Below are 11,901 nucleotides of genomic sequence, written 5' to 3' on the forward strand. Positions count from 1 at the left end.
GCCATCATTTAGGTTATATAAAGAGAGGATTTTGAACATTTATTTTACTGCAGTTTTCTTTTCAAAAAATAATGGGAAAAAAAGTCTTCAGAAATTTCTACAGCAGTGTTTCTCAGTCTCAGCAATTTTGAGATGGGTAGACTGCAATTTCCAAAATTCTGGGAACCGAAATCCATTCATCCTAAAGTTGCTGAGATTGAAAAATTCACCTCTACAGAGTTGCTAAAAATCCCACTGAACCGTTAGAAAAAGAGCAGTTTGTGCTTCAATATCCCTGTCTCTTCCTTCCAATTTTCCCTCTTGAAACTGCCTTTGCTGATTCATGTGTATTATATTTATCTTCTCCATCCTAACTTTTCCCCACAGGTGCAGAGTCTGCTTTTCATATCAACAAACACCATTTCATACAGCAACTGGATGGTGTTTAACTATAATTTTCATGTCCACATTGTGTCCTGTCATCTTTGGTCTTCCGTAGGACATTTTGCCATTGATGTGAAAATGATAGATGGAGCAGGCCACGGTGTGGTGTACTACTCATAAAACATGGTCACACCACATTTTTCTTGTGTTTTTTCTATTACTGATGTAATTTGGTGGGATTCCATTTTTTTTTTACTATCGGTTCTGTGGGCATGGCTAGGTGGGCGTGGCTAGGCGGCCATGTGATGGGTGGGTATGGCTAGGTGGCCATGTGATGGGTGGGCAATTGGCATTCTTTGACCAATGGGACCTGAAGAAGCCCGACTCTGTGGGCTCTAATCAGTTGCTGGAGGTATGTGGCAGAAGAAGGTCCCGTAAATAGTCTGGCCCTATGTCATGTAGGGCTTTATATAAAGTTATGCATTCATAGATAGATAGATAGATAGATAGATAGATAGATAGATAGATAGATAGATAGATAGATAGATAGATAGATAGATAGATAGATAGATAGATAGATAGAGATAGAGATAGAGATAGAGATAGAGATAGAGATATACAGTACACTGCTCAAAAATATAAAGGGAACACTCCAAGAACACATCCTAGATCTGAATGAATGAAATATTCTCATTGAATACTTTGTTCTGTACAAAGTTGAATGTGCTGACAACTTGAGAAATCAACATGGGTGTTGATTACTAAGTGGACAGTTTGATTTCACAGAAGTTTGCTTTACTTGGAGTTATTATTATTATTTATTAGATTTGTATGCCATGTTGTTTAAGTGTTCCCTTTATTTTTTTGAGCAGTATAAATATAGATATAGATAAAAATATGTATAAATTGTGCATCTTCCCATATTCCTCTCACCACCTCCATGGCTGTTTTCTGCTCTTGCAGCGCTTTGTGTAGCACACTTAAACTTAGTGGACTTCACAATGGTGGAGACAGTATCTCCTCCTGGAGCCCAATGCAACACAGAGCATCAACTGCAGCTGGCCCAACCAGTGTCTTGGGGAGGAGAAACATCAGCGGGAGCAGCAGGTTAAGGCTGAGGCGGCAATTGGGTGAGGATAGGCTGCAGCTTCCCCGAGAGAGCACCTGGTTCTACTTACCTGCTATTGAACTGGCTGAGATGAGCAGAAAATGGTAGGTTGAGATGGCAATCTGATAGGGGTAGGCCATAGCTGGTGGCCGGCTGGATGGTGCCATCTGCAGGGAGTGGCGGTCAACTAAACAATGTCGGTTGTAAATTATTAGATTTGTCACGAACTGTTTTATTGTGTTGTTAGCCGCCCCGAGTCCACGGAGAGGGGCGGCATACAAATCTAATAAATAAATGAATAAATGAATGAATGAATGAATGAATGAATGAATGAATAAATAAATAAATAAATAAATAAATAAATAACGATCAGATGGGGGCAGGTCATGACTGGCAGTCAGGTGAGGACAGGTTGACCACCCTTCCTAACACCGCTTGCCTGATGGGATACCGGCTGTGCTTACCTGCTGCTGAACTGGCTGAGACAAGCAGATTGCAGAGGCAGGTCTTCTACCAATAGGCTGAGGTAGCAATCAGATGGGAGTAGGTCACGGCTAGTGGCAGGTGAGCGAAGGATGACCACCCTTCCCAGCCCCATTTCCCTGAGGGGATACCTAGCTGTACTTACCTGTTCTGCTGCTGGAGCAGTCAGGAGTAGCCCAAAGCAGACGTTCAGGAGCAGGCCAAAATCATGCTGCATTGTAGGCCGCAGCAAAGGCAGGCAAGCAGGTTGGCCCGTGTGGCCATTTGGTTGAGGCAAGCTGCAGCTGCAGCTATGCCATGGGGTGACTCTTAAGGCACCAATCAAGGCACACGAGGCAGGGCAGGGTGGGGCCAGCCAGAATTTCTACTACTGAACCAGCCCAAACCAGCTGAATTCCACCACGTAACACTGTGCACAGGGGTGGGCTACTGCCCGGATGGGGGGGAAACGCAGTGGGGTAGCAAAAATGGAGCTCCAACCCAGAGCATCCAACATCTTTGCACTGAAAGATGTTGAAAGAAAATGCAGGGCATTCTGCATAAACTATTCTATTTCTTTCTCTCTTTGTCTCTCTCTCTCTCTCTCTTTCTCTCTCTCTCTCTCTCCCTCTCCCTCCTTCCTTCCTTCCTTCTTTCTTTCTTTCTTTCTTTCTTTCTTGTATCTCTCTCACTCACTCCTTTTTCTTCTCTCTCTCTTCTTCTCTCTTTCTCTCTCTCTCTGTCACACACACAAGTATCTGTTGTTACAGAAGTTTTCATTTTTTTTCTATAATACATCTGATACTAATCAATACCCTATCTCTCAACTACCTAAATCCTATGCATTAGCAATAGGGATACTCTTTTTCAGTGGGATTTACTCCTAATAAACACACATGATTGCAGGCAGGTAGCTATCTCCATTGTTTAATAGGCTCTAAGTAAAATTTACGTTAACATTAACAAAATTTACATTAACATTAACAAAATTTGTAGCTAAACAACAGAACATATGAGCAAAAAAGCTTAGCAATAGTCTGAACTATGCTTTTCTTCTTTAAATGGAAGTACTACCCATTTTAACCAGACATTAAGACTCATTAGTTTGGAATATTGTATGGCTTAGACTTGCACCAAACCTTAACAGTACTTGTTTCCCTTACAAACTAGCTCAACTTTGTTTCCTTTAAACCTTGCTTCATTTCACTCCAATTGCTTCGGATCAAAAGCTCAGTTTTTAGGGGGGGAAACTAGAGTGGGGGGGGGGACTTTAGAAATAAAACCAATGCAAGAGAGAAGGGGAAAGGCATGCTCTAGATTAGTGTTTCCCAACCTTGGCCATTTGAAGATATCTGGACTTCAACTCCCAGAATTCCCCAGTCAGCATTCGCTGGCTGGGGAATTCTGGGAGTTGAAGTCCAAATATCTTCAAGTTGCCAAAGTTGGGACACACTGCTCTAGATTCTCAAAGCCTTCCCTGAGCCAGGAAGGCCTCCTCGTTCTCATTCTTCCCAATCCCTCCCATTCCCACTCCCAAATCCTTCATACCCATCCCTACCACTTCTTTTGCTTATAGGGTGGCAGGGAAAACCACATAAAATGGGAAGGAGGCCCGGACAGACAGAAGGAGGCAAGGACAGACAGGCATTTTTCAGTTTCTTTCTGGTACTAAAAACTGGGACCCAAGTGGGGTGGGTTCTAACTTACCTTGCTGCTGGGTCACTTCCTCAAGTTGGAGACTGCATGCACTGTGCCATAAACGTGGCTTCTGCACATGCTCAGAAGAAAAATAAAATTTTAAATTAAAAAAATTAAAAAGAAAACTGAAAACAAGATGGCGACCAAATGCACAGTGCTGAAAACTCAACTTCTGCACATGCTCAAAAGAAATTTTTAAACAATCAAAAAAAGAAACAAAAAGAATCTTTTTAAAAAGATGGCAGTGCCCATGGACTGACACCAACCAATCCAATTTGGTTATATCATCGTGACATCACCAGTGGGTAACTACTGGCTCTGGCGAATTGGTCTAAACCTGGAGGAACCTACCCCTACATGAATATGTATAAAAAACAGGAAAGTACATTTAACTTTGCAATCTTAATTGAAATTCTCCCCCACCCCACGTTTTACAGCTGTATTATCCTTGGTGTTAATGATAAGCATTCCTTTTGTTTTCTTCTATATTTTAGTCTAATTAACTATTATTGTGTAAAATTATTGTGCTTTGTGTTAAGTGTCTAGTTGTAATCTTAGGCCATGAACTGGAAGAGGGGGGATTTTTAAAAAAATGATACGAGATGAATGTAAAAGATAAGAAAGTTTGTAATAGATTCCAAACAATATTCTGTTATAAATAATTTAAAAATTAGGAACAATTTTAAAAAAAAATGTCAGTATATACTGGTAAGAAACACGTGAATGTTACATACCCCACTTCAAATTTATCCATAATTGTAAATTTCCCTCCTAATAATGTTTATATTAATACTCTGTAATAACTGTGTTGGAGTTGGTACAGTAGCCAGAACAACAAAATTACCCTTAATTTTCGGGTTTTTTAGCTGCCCCGAGTCTTCGGAGAGGGGCGGCATACAAATCTAATAAATAAATAAATAAATAAATTTTAATTTCTAATAATGTAATTCAATACCTACCTTTCTGTGCTGCATTGATTTATTGATTAAATGCTGTCACATGATTTTCAGTTCCTTGCAACCACATACATAGATTTTTCGCCATGATGGTCAATGCTTAATCTGGCCCTTTCAACATGCCACCTTGCCACCATAATGAGGGCATCTACCTCTCTGTGGTCGTCCTCTTCTTTCCTTCTACTTTTCTCAGCTTCAGAGTCTTCCCCAGAAGGCTGTGTCTTCACATAATGTGTCTGAAGTAGGATAATTTGAGTCTGATCATTCGTTCCTCAAGTGAGAACCGTGGACTGATTTGTTCAACAATCTATTTATTTGATCTCTTGGTTGTCTGAGGTTTGTCTCCAATATTCTCTGTGGAATAATGTATTACAAATCAACATAGTTTCACAACACTAGCCAAAATACCTGGGAACATATTCTGAAAATTGCTAATTTATCGTTTTCAGTGCTGAATGTGCCTCTCATAAACTATATTATTATTATTTATTATTTATTAGATTTGTATACCGCCCCTCTCCGTAGACTCGGGGCGGCTCACAACAATAACAAGAACAATGTAAGAACAAATCTAATAATTTAAAAAACGCTAAAAACCCCATTATTAAAAGCAAACATACACACAAACATACCATGTATAAACTGTAGAGGCCCGGGGGAGATGTCTCAGTTCCCCCATGCCTGACGGCAGAGATGGGTCTTAAGAACTTTACGAAAGGCAAGGAGGGTGGGGGCAGTTCTAATATCCGGGGAGAGCTGGTTCCAGAGGGTCGGGGCCGCCCATGTGTGTGCCAGCTAGCTGATTTTTGGCCCACACAGAGGCTCTGGGAGGGCGTTTTCGCTTCCAAAGAGCCTCTGGGAGGGTGGGGGAGGGTGTTTTTACCATCTCCTGGTTCCAGGGAAGCCTCTGGAGCCTGGGGAGGGCAAAACACAAGCCTACTGGGCTCACCAGAAGTTGGGAAACCAGTTGTTTCTGGCCTCCAGAGGTCCTCTGGGGCCTGGGAGAATCCATTTTCGCCCTCCCCGGGCATTGAATTATGGGTGTGGGCACTCACACATGCATGATAGCATGCAAGTGCATTCTGTTGGCACCCGAGGAAAAAAAAGGCTTGCCATCACTGAAATATATGTTTATGCAAAAAATGTACATTCCTCCAATAGTCGTTAATTCTGATTGAGTCATGACAGCCAGTAAACTATGCTTTAAATTCAATTAGAAAAGTAGTGAAGATGTTGACACCTGTAGGTCTTGGAGTTCATATACAGTATATTCCGGTTATTTAACCATTATAGTCTCAAATTGCTTTAAGTTTTTCTTCGGGTGTGTGTGTGTGTGTGTAAGTATTATCACTTTGATTGAGATTAATATCAAAGCTGAAACCAATAGACAATAAGTGAGGAATCATTTTGCAGGTTTATTTTTTTTTAAAAGCACTTAATTTTTTTAAAACTGCTTTTGGCTATTGTGATGGCTTTAGCTGCATGTTAATTAATTATTTGTAATAATTGTAATTTAATATTAAATCTTCATAGTTGTACATTTTTTATTCTTAATTTTAATTTTTCTATTCCTTTACTGAAAGAGGAATTGAAATGCTTTACAGAGCTTAAGAAACTGATATTATACACAGAAAATCCACGGTACCTTTGGGAGTTTCTATATTGTCAATATTTGCTTTCTCTGCACAGTCTCCAAGGTATCTAAAGGCTGTAATTTATTTTGAGCTGAGAATATGTATAGATTTATTTGTTTGTTTATTTATTTAATGGATTTATAGGGCTACCTAATTCAAACAATATGACCCTGAGCAGAGTACAACAAAAATAAGCAATAAACAGGGGGGGAAATCATACCAACATTTAAAAATAACAATCACCCAATATATAAAATGTAAATTTGCAACCATTTTACTGGCTGCCTTAGGAAAAGACTAAATTGTAACAGATTTTGTAAAGAAAAGCAGAGTTGGCACTTGTATATTAGAAACATAGAAGACTGATGGCAGAAATAGACCTCATGGTCCATCTAGTCTGCCCTTATACTATTTCCTGTATTTTATCTTACAATGGATATATGTTTATCCCAGGCATGTTTAAATTCAGTTACTGTGGATTTACCAACCACGTCTGCTGGAAGTTTGTTCCAAGGATCTACTACTCTTTCAGTAAAATAATATTTTCTCATATTGCTTTTGATCTTTCCCCCAACTAACTTCAGATTGTGTCCCCTTGTTCTTGTGTTCACTTTCCTATTAAAAACACTTCCCTCCTGAACCTTATTTAACCCTTTAACATATTTAAAGTTTCGATCATGTCCCCCCTTTTCCTTCTGTCCTCCAGACTATACAGATTGAGTTCATTAAGTCTTTCCTGATACATTTTATGCTTAAGACCTTCCACCATTCTTGCAGCCCGTCTTTGGACCCGTTCAATTTTGTCAATATCTTTTTGTAGGTGAGGTCTCCAGAACTGAACACAGTATTCCAAATGTGGTCTCACCAGCGCTCTATATAAGGGGATCACAATCTCTCTCTTCCTGCTTGTTATACCTCTAGCTATGCAGACAAGCATCCTACTTGCTTTTCCTACTGCCCGATCACACTGCTCACCCATTTTGAGACTGTCAGAAATCACTACCCCTAAATCCTTCTCTTCTGAAGTTTTTGCTAACACAGAACTACCAATGCAATACTCAGATTGAGGATTCCTTTTCCCCAAGTGCATTATTTTACATTCATATTTTAGAATTTTATATTCAGGGGAGAAATCATTCAGATCCCAGAGACAATCACCAAAAAAGATACACTTCATGAGTCCCATTGCATAGCATAATATAATGAAGGAATCTGGAACATGCCTCCCATACAAGGGTGTGTGTGAATGTGGAACAGGTAGATTTTCTTGGGAAAAGCAATGCTACAAATAACCTGGTCCTATACTATCTGGGACTTTAAAAGTGATAACTACCATCTTGAATCACATGTAGAAGCTTATGGGAAGCAGTGATGGGCTGCTGGCAGAACGGCTAATGGTGCGCAGCTCCGCAGCTCTGGAATGCGAGTGTGGGATCGAGCACAATTACGCTTCCTGCACCTTTGCAGGTAGCAAAATCACGCACAGGGACATGTGTGCAGGTGTATTTCTGTGAGGTTTTTTGCTTCCCTGCAGGAAGTATAATTGTGCTCAATCCTGCATTTGTATTCCAGAGCGGTGGAGCAGCTCTGCACTGATGGGAAGCTAGTGCAGCTTGTAGTGTAATGTCACTTGGACTACAATGAGGTGCAGTGTGTGTGCCACTGCATTCTGGACCAGCTAAAGCTTCAAGATGGGATCTAGATGGAACAAAAGGTAGGGACATACTACCATCTCTGGTGGACATGCCCTAAAACCCAAGCATTTTGGCTAAAAAAAAAAATATTCTTAGATCAAATCATTCAGAAGCAATTCCACTAAAGCCGGAACTCTTCCTACTAGGTAGATAAAGCAATTAGATAAAGAAGATAGATTCTTGTTAATTAACATATTAACAGTTGCAAGAATAATTTTTACACAAAACTGGAAACTGGACTGTACCCCAACAACTTTAAACTTTATTAACAAAACAATGGAATGTGCTGAACTGACCAAAAATGACCTTAGAATTACAGGACAAAGAAGAAACAGAATTTTATAAATTGTGAGACAAATGGTACAACTGGTTGGGTAAAAAAGAATATAGAAATATAACATGAATTCCAAAATTTGAAAGTCTCATACAGATCAACCATTCCATAAATCCACAAAAAAGGTTGAAAAAAAGAAAGACAGACAAAAACGACAAGCATGTACAATACACTATGAGAATAAATCTAATTTCGCTGGGGGAAAAACAAAAACAAAGAAGTTAATTTGTGAATTAATCCAAATCCACTATGAAAACTATACAATATTAAGAATATTGATAGTAAATCACTAAAAAACTGTAGGTTAAGATAGTCAACAACCAGTTGATAACCAGCACAGTATCTATATATTGTTAGACATATTTTTTATTCTTCTTTCCTTTCCTTCTTCCCCTCTTCTTTTTCTTTTCATTTCTTAAACTCTCTTTTTTCATTTCAAATGTGTGATGAGACTCAATACTATATATTCAAAGTTGCTATGTATTTGTACTTGCATTTTCCTTTACTTCATGTACTCATTCCCTATTTATTGTTAATAAAGATTATATTTTTTAAAAAAGAAATCTAGTCCTATTAGACTATGTTGCAATGGTCCAATCAGAAGATTCCAAAGACATCATTTGGCATGCAACCTGTTGAGATATGTTTCAGTAATATATAGAGGAATGACACGTATAGTTTACCCATGGCCAAATGTTTATTTTTTGTATATTAATTTTATTCTATATATGCAATTTAAGCGAGACACTTGTGAGATGCTTACAAATAGGCTTCCAAGTTCATATTCAAGTTATAATATACCAAGAATGAGTCCCAAGCTATTTATAAAGTAATAAATAGCTCGGGACTCATTCTTGGTACAAAATATTCAAGTTTATTCTTAAGTTCCATTTGCAAGTTGGAGTACAATATATTTCTTAGCTGCCATCTTCCTATTCTGGTTATTCTGGAACACACTAAAGTTTCCAAATAGAAATATGAAACAAGAAGAAAGCCTCAAGTATGTTTAATAAAAATCAGCTAGATAATGCCATCTCTTTTTTTTTTCATTTGCATCACTGGAGCCGTTTAAAAATTCTGAGGAAAAGAAAATCTGGGAACAATAAGAAGTAAGTTATGCCAACGTATTTTTTCAAAGCCTTTCTCACCTTTCAGTGAATTACATACAGCCTGATCACTTTGAATTACAGGTATTAAAAATCACAAAATTTCCTAATCTTCCTAAATTGTCAGCCTCTTATCTAAAATGAATATGGATCTTTCAAATATACTAATCTTTTCTGGTGATAGTTAGCAAATGTGCCAGATATTACTTTAATATCAATATGTGTGTGTGTGTGTATGTATGTATGTATGTATGTATGTATGTATGTATGTATGTATGTATTTATGTATGTATGTATCTGTGTATGTTAGAGATGGGCAGCATCCAGAATGGGGAGTACCATTCCAGTAGCGGGCATGGAGCTACACATGCAGCCCCATCACTGCTGGACATGCACGCCCCTTGCATGCGCGCAACCAGCGAGATTCTAGTAAAAATCATCGGTGATTTTCTCCGAAATCTCACTGCACAAGGGACGTTCACGAGATTTTGGTTGTTGCACATGCACAGCAGGCAAATCTTGCCACGGTGCCTAGAACGGCAGACCCCCAGCCATGTAGGCAGCGCTGAGCTCCAGCCACCCGGCCTACTCCCCGCACCGTGTCTTCTTGGTGCGGTGTGGGTGAAGCAGAAAGAGGGTGCTACTGCTGCTGCTGTAGGAGCAGCATGCAAAGGAGCGGGAAAGCACACGGTCTCGGTTCTTCTCCAAAATATCCTACCCTCAAAACCTTGCTACAGAGCACTGCACATCAAAACAACTAGACACAAGAACAGTTTTTTCCCAAACGCCATCACTCTATTAAACAAATAATTCCCCCAACACTGTCAAACGTTTTACTAAGTCTGCACTTCTGTTTTTACTAGTTTTTTCCTCATCATTCCTATCATCCTTTTCCTCCCACTTAGGACTGTGTATGGCTGTAACTTGTTGCTTGTAACCTAACATTTTTATTAATATTGATTGTTTCTTCATTGCTTATTTGACCCCTATGACCATCATGAAGTGTTGTACCACATGATTCTTGACAAATCTATATTTTCTTTTATGTACACTGAGAGCATATGCACCAAGACAAAATCCTTGTATGTCCAATCACACTTTGCCAATAAAGAATTCTATTCTATTCTATTCTATTCTAAAAGATAAGGGCCGGGGCCGGGTGTACTGCAAACACTGGCGGGGCTGGGTGGGTCGCTGAGCCACATGCTTAATTATTTTTTCCAGAATCTTTTCCAGTATTGAGGTCAGGTTGATAGGTCTGTAGTTTCCTGGATCTATTTTTTCCCTTTTTTGAAGATGGGAATTACATCAGCACTTTTCCAGTCCTCTGGCAGTTCCCTGGTCCTCCAGGATCTTTGAAAGATATAGTTTAATGGTTCTGAGATCTCATCCGCAAGTTCCTGCAGAACTTTGGGGTGTAATCCATCTGGTCCTATAGTATAGAACTATGGCAATGTCATTTACCCCCACCTCCTTTTACATTGACCCATATGCATTCAACGTAATTTTCATTATTGTTGTGCTCTATTTCTGTAGAGATGTTTTATTTGGTCCATTTCTTTTAAACAATTTAAATCCCTCTAGCTGTATATTCCATTTGTCAGTCTCATCCCACCAAATTTCCGTAATGGCAACTATATCATAGCTTCCCTCATTTACTTGAATTTGTAATTCTGTTTACATGACCTGTGTTGTGCCTGCCTGACCCTACTTTCTTGTCACCTGTTTGATTAGTGCACATGGTATGACATTCAATATTAAATGTTTGGCTTTGCTTGACAGTAGGGCTGATAAATCTACCCACCCACACATCTATGTTACATGCTCTGTTAACCATATTAATATAAATATGTGCCTTACATGTAATTATACATATAAATATGTATAATTAATATTATAAATTTAATGTATACATTATGGTTAACTTTAATATTTCTTATATAATGGAAGCTTCTGGAGGGCCATAGACTTTTAGAAAGTGTCTCCCTTCTTATCACAAAATGAATCTGGGAGAAGAACATAAAGTAACAATACAAATCTTCCTTTAACTCTTAAACAGCATTTTCCCAGTAACTGATGCTGCAGTTTATAAAAATACAGCTTGCATTTCCTGAAACAGTAGCTTACAAGACATGCTTCATAACTGAGGAAGTCAGAAATAAATATATAAAGTCATTTCTCAGTTCTATTCCTTGTGTGATAATTTAATTATGTCTACTCCTGGGAATGATCTACCTTTATTATGATCTATGTTTTATTATGGCATTTACAAATGAAGTGATTTAATGTATCAAGGACCAAGGCAAGAGAAAGACAAAACTAAAAACAGGGTAATGCACAGACTGAAGACAAAATCAAAAACAAAAAATAAGTGATAAAAACTGCAGTAGAGGGACTAATGAACTGAGAATGTAGACACAGAATAAAGATGAAGAAGAGCAACAGATGTGAACAATAGGGAGCAGCGTAAATTGGCAGCTAGTGTGATTGAGAGTATCTTCCAAATATTCCCATGTAGCCGAACACATACCACCATCCCATCCAAT

This window comes from Erythrolamprus reginae, chromosome 3 (assembly GCF_031021105.1).
Source record: "Erythrolamprus reginae isolate rEryReg1 chromosome 3, rEryReg1.hap1, whole genome shotgun sequence".
Classification (NCBI taxonomy): Eukaryota; Metazoa; Chordata; class Lepidosauria; order Squamata; family Dipsadidae; genus Erythrolamprus; species Erythrolamprus reginae.